At 42.8% G+C, this 9,568-nt stretch overlaps 1 pseudogene; it reads left to right on the top strand.

Annotated features, from left to right (window-relative positions):
• Positions 1–276: 276 nt before the first annotated feature.
• Positions 277–1,238, top strand: LOC123439509 (annotated as a pseudogene).
• The last annotated feature ends 8,330 nt before the right edge of the window (positions 1,239–9,568 follow it).

The raw sequence follows: 9,568 nt of genomic DNA on the forward strand, positions 1-9,568 counted from the left end.
GTAATTCATTTTTCTTCTTGGGAGAGATGCAAATAAACGCAACCGTGCGGGGATATCACATAAGCACAGGTCTATAGTGGATGTATATCGTTTTCTTTCCGTTGCAAAGCACTGTTGAAATGGGTAGAAATCCTAGGGTGCGCTACTTGATTTTGGTCAAATTTGCCAGCCAAACTACACGAGTAAAGGTAGCACGATTCCCCCCAAAGATGAAGGAATTGCTTCACTTGGAAAGCTAACAGGCGACTCCTCGGATTATGTGTCGACGATCCAAATTCCAAAATGGAGCCTTAAATTTACTAGACGCAGGTGGTTGAAGCAACACTACAGTTGCACTATATAAAGCAGAGACCTAGCCATGAACAGTGTATCACTACGACGCGAGTTCTCTGCACTGCAGCGAAGATGAGCACCACGCGATACACCGTCCCCTTCGGCTCCGCCATGATCGACACGACGGTCACCAGCGACACCGCCGCCGCCGACGAGTGGGTCCGCGTCGTCCGCGCCGCCAACGACCCTGCCGGCCGGGCCTCATCGTCGGCCTCGACTGCGAGTGGAAGCCCAACTACCGCTCGTGGACGACCTCCAAGGTCGCCATTCTGCAGCTCCGCGTCGGCACCAAGTGCCTGGTCCTCCAGATGTTCTACGCCAACCGCGTGCCGGCGGCCATCAGGGGCCTCCTCGGCGACCCCGCGGTGCGGTGCGTCGGCGAGGACGCAGCGAAGCTGTCCGACGACTACGGCCTCGTGTGCGCCGCTCCGGTGGACCTGGAGGGCCGCTGCAACGAGTACCTCGGCATCGGCGGCCTGGGCAGGAGGAGGCTGGGGCTCAAGGGCTACGCCAGGGAGGTGCTGGGCATGACCATGGAGAAGCCGTGGCACGTCACCATGAGCAACTGGGAGAGGCGACAGCTTGAGGTTGCGCAGGTCCAGTACGCCTGCATTGACGCCTACGTCTCCTACAAGCTGGGCGAGCGTCTCCTGGACAACTGACGTACGGCTACATACCATTGCAGCTTGTCACTTGGAGCTACTATCAAATATGTGGTGCTTAATCCTATTAGGTAACCTACCTCGATCGTATGCTGCAACTTCTGTTTTGGACCTTGCCAATGTGGTGTGTCAACTCGGAGTAAGCATTTTCTTGTTGTTGGTCGTTTGCTTGTATTCTCGACAGTTAATGCAATGTGGCGAGGCGGATTGAAATGTTTAATTGTATTACTACTTCTGAGATCAGGGATGCACTTTACTCACCAACATGCATCAAATTCATACCGTTTGGTATTAGAAGACACGAAAGCATACACAAACCCTATGAAACAAATGGAAATACAAAATGCTAAGATCATCTACAGCCAGGATATACTAATTTTAAGCCTCAAACGTCTGTGTCCGCCTTGGGCTCATATGGATGCGCTTCTGACTACTGCACATGGACTGATTGTCATGCCTAATATTGTGATGACGCTAAATACTTTTAGCAGCATCAGTAGTTAGAGTATCTCCAACAGCAGCACAAAAATATCGTGTCCAATAAAATTTTTAGCACGTCACTATAACACTTTTAAAGCGCGGGGACTGGAGTATCTCCAACAGACGCAAGCTAGTGGGGCGCTCAATCCAGCCTAATCCAGCGACCCCACCGGCAGTAGCACAAAGTTTGCTGCGTGCGCAAGCCGACGCATCAAATATCCTGCGTGCGATAGCGCTTTTCGGTGCGCGTCCAAAATTTGTTAGGCGCGCACTGTTTTGCAGCGTCTGTTGGAGCTGTCCGTCGCCCAAAAACGAATCTTTTAACGTGCGGAGCATTTTTTAGGCACCTGTTGGAGATGCTCTTAGTGTTAGCATAATATTAGGCCTGAACATCGAACTCATTTTTCTAGTTAGCTAGGTAGTAACATTGTCCTTATCCTTACTTTTATGATCGCAAAAATCCTTAAATCAAGTGCTATCAAAATAGTAAAATCATAAGAAAATGAATGGAAATTGAACAAGTGTTTCAAACAGCATAGTATAACGACCAGAGAACTTGCTAACTAGAAAAATGAGTTCGATGTTCAGGCCTAATATTTTCCTAACACTAAATACTGATGCTGCAAAAGTATTTAGCGTCATCAAAATATCCTTAAATCAAGCGCTACCAAAATAGTAAAATCATAACAAAATGCATGGAAAATGAACAAGTGTTTCAAACTCCTTGAGGAGCTAGTGACACTACTGCAAAATGTATTAGGTCGACATAGTGTAAAGTTGTGTATGTGGAACCTGACTATTTAAGGGTTTATAGCAAGTGTTGTTTTGTAAAACCGTTTGAAATACTTTCTCATAGGCTACTGATAAGAGTTGATGAAGAATCTTTCACTACTGCAAGAGGTTATTACTGAAGAGAGACTACAAAAAGTTCATAATTGGCTTGAGCTGATCGATAGTATGTTTTTGCTCCCTCAAGTTTCCAAAAAGTATAGACTTGATCCCTCAAGATTTTTTGGTATATATTTGGTCCCTCAAGTCTCAAAACCGCATAATTTTGGTCCTAAACCAGATTTTGAGCCCGTTGACCGGGTTTGACACCACAAAACCGCCTGATGAACAGTAATTTCAAAAAACTTCATGCGCAACGTGCGACCAAAATTTCATGGTTTTTAGACACTCGAGGACTAGCATAATAATACCCAACACATGTTTATGAAAATGATACGTGCCGAGTCGGTTTTGTGAAGGTCAAACCCGGTCAACGGGCTCAAAATCTGGTTTAGGACCAAACTTATCCGGTTTTGAGACTTGAGGGACCAAGTGCATACCAAAAAATCTTGAGGGATCAAGTCTATACTTTTTGGAAACTTAGGGGACCAAAAACATACTTTTCTCTTTTCTATCAAAACAACAATAATTTCCTGCTGATGCTTATATTGGCCAGATCTTGGTTCACAACCAACTCTTCTCTTCCCCTTAACACTGGTAATAACCAAGTTTTGGAGTTGTTTCTTTCCTAACCCGTCTTCCTTGTCTTGATCAACGTCCCAAAAGGTGATATTGGCGCCTTTACTGTTGTTTCACATTAAGGCTAGTCAGAGTCTGGTGAGATGAGATGGTTCAATGTGTGGGTCCTGGGAGGATCAGGAGAAAGCATGTGGTGACTCGCTAGGAGGGATCCCGAGAGGGCTCGTGATGGCACTCAACGGAGGATTCTCCATGAAAGGTTTAGTTATGTGATTAAATTATAGGGATGGGTTTGTAAATTTATGATTAACACCACCACCAAATATAAGGGTGTCCTTGATTGGTGTATAAGGCTTAGTTTATGGTTGCTGATATTCAATTGCTTGAACTTATTTTACAATGTGTTGCTGAGAAATGTTCATGAAAATGGAAAATGTGTTGATTACCAAACAATAAAAATTAGGAAAAAGTCAATTAGGCAAACGAGATCACAATCCACACACACTGACATCGCCACAACTTACCTTACTTATACTACAATTGCCATATGAATATGATGTTTCATGAACAAAATGACCACAATGGGTGGCAAACTTGGGGGATAAAACTTGGCCTCATTGTATGAACATCTAAAACTATAAATATGGCAAGTCAAAGCTATAATAATACCCAACACATGTTTATGAAAATGTGTGACACAACTGAGACTAGATGTACCAATTTAGGATTATCAGCTAAACATGTGAAAGTGCAGTCACAATAATATAACTTGATTTTTCATATCTGTATTTTCATTCCAAATGCACATGATTTCATAGATTTTGACTTATGGGAGAGATACTGACTTGATTGATAGTGGTACTACTTACATGCTTGAATTTGAAGAACATGTATACAATGGGATTATTTGTTCCATTTGAACTTGGGATGTCCCTGGATAATATGATATGGTCTTAGTGATCTTTTTAGGTGAAACAGCAGGGTAAAACCCCACTGACATAAACGAAGTATATGCAACTAGGCTTGAGATACGCCTAGAATCAAAAGAGAAAAAAGCAAAAAAAGTATACAAAAGCTCATTAAGCCATGTTATATAAGTGTTGGCATAGTTACAGTGACTATACTCCAACAAAGAATTTTCCTACAGATAAATTATTTTCTAACTAAGAAAGGTCAGATCTTCAATCATGAAAATCCTATTTTTGCATATACCCAAATGGAGTAAGAAGCAATGATTATGAATTCCATAAAGAAAGGCACGTCTATCTTCTTTTTCATGGTAGTGAAAGCCTCCATAGATGACAAATTAGGTTCCCTTTGTGGCCACACAAAATAACAACATCTTTGAGCAAGACGAACAATGTAGGGGGGGGGGTGTTGCATGGAGTTTCTGCCCCGGGCTAAAATGCACCCTCGCGAACAATAAATTGGGAAAATAGTAAATAAAAATTCAAAAAATCTGATCTTTTGACAATGAAAATTGTTGAATGCTGCATACATATTTTTATCATGACGGAAAAACTTCCTAATGCTCTATAAAATTAGTGCTCCAAAACGATAATTTTTGCAAGAATTTTGATTGTTGATTTTTTTATTTTTTCCGTGACCTCCATAAATGTGATTTCATCATGAAAGTTTACACACGAGAAGAAATTAAGCAATGCTTATTGTAAGAAAAACCGAGTTTTTTCTAAATTGTTTTATATGTTTTTATTGTTACTAGAGGAGCATTTGAGCTCAGGATTAGGAGGGCACTACGAGTGTAGGGTTTCTTCGTGGTCACATTTCAGGGTACAATTTTTTCGTTCTATAAGACAAAGTTCTTTCTAGGCACTATGTTTCTAGCGTATAGTCTATCATGCAAAAAACACCTAGAAAAAAACTTGTGCTTGTATGGACAAGAGCTCTACATATCCACTTTGAAATTCTTTTTTTTGGGGGGGGGGGGTTGATACCAACTAACACTTCATAAGATTTGTCAGGTGAATATTGATCTCTTTTTGGAAATGTAACTCCAGGTATCAAGGGAATTTCCAGGTTCACAAGCAGATAGCTGAGTGACGAGTGTTTCTTACACCTATTTTGCCCGCTTTTATAGTGTATATTCCTGGATATTTTCTAGAACTACCCTTCAACTTGCCCGCTAATGACTAATAAATACAAAGTATGTAAATTTCCTTATTTATTTTCCCCCTTACAGAAATTGATGTTTTAGGTGAAAAATCAAGTAATATATGGATTATTCTAGAGGTGCCTATCAATTCCATACAATTGGGCACACACTAGAGGTAGTGCATGGTACGACCGCAACCGCTCGTGTCACGCGTAAATGCCTTTGTGACACCATCTGAAGCAACCATCGGAAGGGGTCCGAGCCAAATTCTCAACAGAGAAGCCTCGAAACCCTACTTTGCCCCTCTGCACTATATGAAGGAGAGGGAGATTCGACGACTCACCTTTTGCTTCACCTTTCGGCAGATCCATCTTCGCAACCATGAGACAACCTTATCAACACCACATCTCCATAGCCATAACCATCACCACCACTCCCATCTCATTACTATTAGTCATTCATGTACAATGCCACTTGTGATTCAATCACGGTGTGCGATTAATGCCCCTAGGCTACGGGCCAAGGCATAGCTTTACATCCCCGTGTATGTGCAAAAAGAGATTGACAATATGATTTTACTTTATATTTTTTGTGGATTTTTTTGCTCTTGTCTCTACCTCGACCCGAGGGTCCACCGGTACCCGAGACATCAAATATTGTACAAGGAGAGGTAAAGAGCAGGTGAGAGTGGAAGGTGTTGGAATTATGCCCTAGAGGCAATAATAAATATAGTTATTATTATAATTCCTGTATCAATATAATCGTTTATTATCCATGCTATAATTGTATTGAATGAAGACTCATTTACATGTGTGGATACATAGACAAAACACCGTCCCTAGCAAGCCTCTAGTTGGCTAGCCAGTTGATCAAAGATAGTCAGTGTCTTCTGATTATGAACAAGGTGTTGTTGCTTGATAACTGGATCACGTCATTAGGAGAATCACGTGATGGACTAGACCCAAACTAATAGACGTAGCATGTTGATCGTGTCATTTTGTTGCTACTGTTTTTCTGCGTGTCAAGTATTTATTCCTATGACCATGAGATCATATAACTCACTGACACCGGAGGAATGCTTTGTGCGTATCAAATGTCGCAACGTAACTGGATGACTATAAAGATGCTCTACAGGTATCTCCAAAGGTGTTAGTTGAGTTAGTATGGATCAAGACTGGGATTTGTCACTCCGTGTGACGGAGAGGTGTCTCGGGGCCCACTCGGTAATACAACATCACACACAAGCCTTGCAAGCAATGTAACTTAGTGTAAGTTGCGGGATCTTGTATTACGGAACGAGTAAAGAGACTTGCCGGTAAACGAGATTGAAATAGGTATACGGATACTGACGATCGAATCTCGGGCAAGTAACATACCGAAGGACAAAGGGAATGACATACGGGATTATATGAATCCTTGGCATTGAGGTTCAAACGATAAGATCTTCGTAGAATATGTAGGATCCAATATGGGCATCCAGGTCCCGCTATTGGATATTGACCGAGAAGTCTCTCGGGTCATGTCTACATAGTTCTCGAACCCGCAGGGTCTGCACACTTAAGGTTCGACGTTGTTTTATGCGTATTTGAGTTATATGGTTGGTTACCGAATGTTGTTCGGAGTCCTGGATGAGATCATGGACGTCACGAGGGTTTCCGAAATGGTCCGGAAACGAAGATTGATATATAGGATGACCTCATTTGATTACCGGAAGGTTTTTGGAGTTACCGGGAATGTACCGGGAATGACGAATGGGTTCCGGGAGTTCACCGGGGGGGGGGGGGGGGCAACCCACCCCGGGGAAGCCCATAGGCCATAAGGGTGGCGCACCAGCCCTTAGTGGGCTGGTGGGACAGCCCAAAAGGGCCCTATGCGCCATACAAAGAAAAATCAAAGAGAAAGAAAAAAAAGGGAGGTGGGAAGGAAGGGAAGGACTCCCACCCACCAAACCAAGTCCAACTCGGTTTGGGGGGGGGAGCCTTCCCCCCTTGGACTCGGACGACCCCCTTGGGGCTCCTTGAGCCCCAAGGCAAGGTCCCCTCCCTCCCACCTATATATACGGAGGTATTGGGGCTGATTTGAGACGACTTTTCCACGGCAGCCCGACCACATACCTCCACGGTTTTTCCTCTAGATCGCGTTTCTGCGGAGCTCGGGCGGAGCCCTGCTGAGACAAGGTCATCACCAACCTCCGGAGCGCCGTCACGCTGCCGGAGAACTCTTCTACCTCTCCGTCTCTCTTGCTGGATCAAGAAGGCCGAGATCATCGTCGAGCTGTACGTGTGCTGAACGCGGAGGTGCCGTCCGTTCGGTACTAGATCGTGGGACTGATCGCGGGATTGTTCGCGGGGCGGATCGAGGGACGTGAGGACGTTCCACTACATCAACCGCGTTCACTAACGCTTCTGCTGTACGATCTACAAGGGTACGTAGATCACTCATCCCCTCTCGTAGATGGACATCACCATGATAGGTCTTCATGCGCGTAGGAAATTTTTTGTTTCCCATGCGACGTTCCCCAACAGAAGGCTATGCCGAAAGCCGATGACAATAAGGCTAGTATGGTAGCCAAAACCAATTCCCCGGGGTCGACAATAATATAGTCATGACATGATAATGTGTGGGTTTGATTTCTCCTTAATAATTGAGTTAACTCCATGAGTCGGATAGGACTATGATTGGACAATCCAGTCCTCGACCCGCCGATAGTCAGTCGTGCTGTCAAAAGGATGCATCTACCACTTATCTGCCATCACAATGTATATCTTATTACTTAGTAATGTGTTGCCGTTGTATCTTATTATAATCCCAGTGTTGTATAAAGTCGCAAATGAAACCTTAGTTCTGGCCTATTTCTCTTATTATTATAACCTATATCTATACCTATACTAAATCTAGACTCCCAACAAATTCTCACATTAATCAAAAATTACGAGCCGTTTATCTGCTGGGATCAAGTTATTACGGTTCAGATTAACCGATGTACCCTTTTTTTTAAACAAATGTAACTTTTGGCTGATATTGCTTAATTCGGCCAAAGAAAAATAGAAGGCACACAATCCTTTCATCTCACGTTTGTAGAAATAGGAACCATGCTCTATACGGGCCAACACAATTGTTACGAAGGGTTTCAATCGTGGCTGTGCACGCCCAGCCCTTTCCTTCTTGGGTAAATTAATCAGCACGCACATGCCATGCCGCTGCCAGTGCTGACGAGATGATGATGCCGTCGTATGGACCATTCACGCCGAGCCGCCAACGTTGCCAGTGAGATGGTGATGTCATTACATGGATCGTGCATGCGCCGCTGCTGTTGTCGAAGCGATGGTGGTGCAATCGTATGGATCCTACGCTGCTGTTATACTCGATCAGGTTTGCTTTCATGTAAAGCCTGTCCAAGGAGATATGATTTCCATCTCAAGCTATCTACTATTCCACCGTCTCTTATCTCTTGGTTAAAAAAACAGAAGGCGATCTTGCCACATGGATGGAATTTCTCTCCCCGGTAAGTAAGTTGGGGCATGGATATGGTGTGGTCTATATCATGTCCTTTCGTTGTGTTGTGCTCTCCCAGAATTCAATCCCCATTGTTCTCACGTATAATCTTTCCATCAAATACATGATTTCTCTCTCCCGCAAGTATGTCTGGACATGGATCTGGTGTGCTCTCGGAGATAAGGATCATCGATTTTATATATCATGTCCTTTCATAGTGGTGTGCTCTCCAAGAATTCAATCCCCAATGTTCTCACGTATAATCTTGGATCATGGAGATTACGTCATATAAAAACTATGCCCATCAGGTGAGCATCACGAAAGAGTAAATAAGTACTAACCTTCAAAAGTTTGTGTTCTTTTACATGTCAAATTTTATTGCTTTCTTATTTTCTTTTTACAAACAGTTATCGGATTAATTTAGATATTTGAAGCTGTTTTTCTCCCGCTTTGCAAATAAAGATCAAATTTAAATCGTTATAATTAGGATTCATGATATAAGTAGGGCTGATAGATTGTTCAGTTAGATTGATATGGAATCATATATTTTCAGTTATGCAAGGTTCAAAATAATTGTGTGGTGATATGACCAGTGCAATTAGCCATGAGAAGGGTTCATGAAAACTGTAGCTTAGTGTAATTTGGCTGCTCTGTTAACCTTAAAAGTGATGAACTTATTAGTCTTGGCATGATACTGCTACTTCATGAAGATGTGTTTTATTGGTACAAGCGTACAAGTTTCTAACATAAATATGCTACTATAAGTTGTTTCAGGGCACTATGATATATGATAAGTTGTTGATTCCATTCATCCAAGAAGGTTCAGTCCATCGCTAATATATAATCCCTATGTAAAGAAATATAAGTGTGTTTACATCACTAAAGAGTCGTTTAAACACTCTTATATTTGTTGACGAAGCGAGTATCAGATTAAACTGTGTGCATGGAGGGGTAGTAAACCACAGGGTTTTGTCCATACAACCTTGTGGATTGTGGTCCTCATCTCACACGGGTGAAC

The sequence above is a fragment of the Hordeum vulgare genome, chromosome 3H (assembly GCF_904849725.1).
Source record: "Hordeum vulgare subsp. vulgare chromosome 3H, MorexV3_pseudomolecules_assembly, whole genome shotgun sequence".
NCBI classification, from domain to species: Eukaryota; Viridiplantae; Streptophyta; class Magnoliopsida; order Poales; family Poaceae; genus Hordeum; species Hordeum vulgare.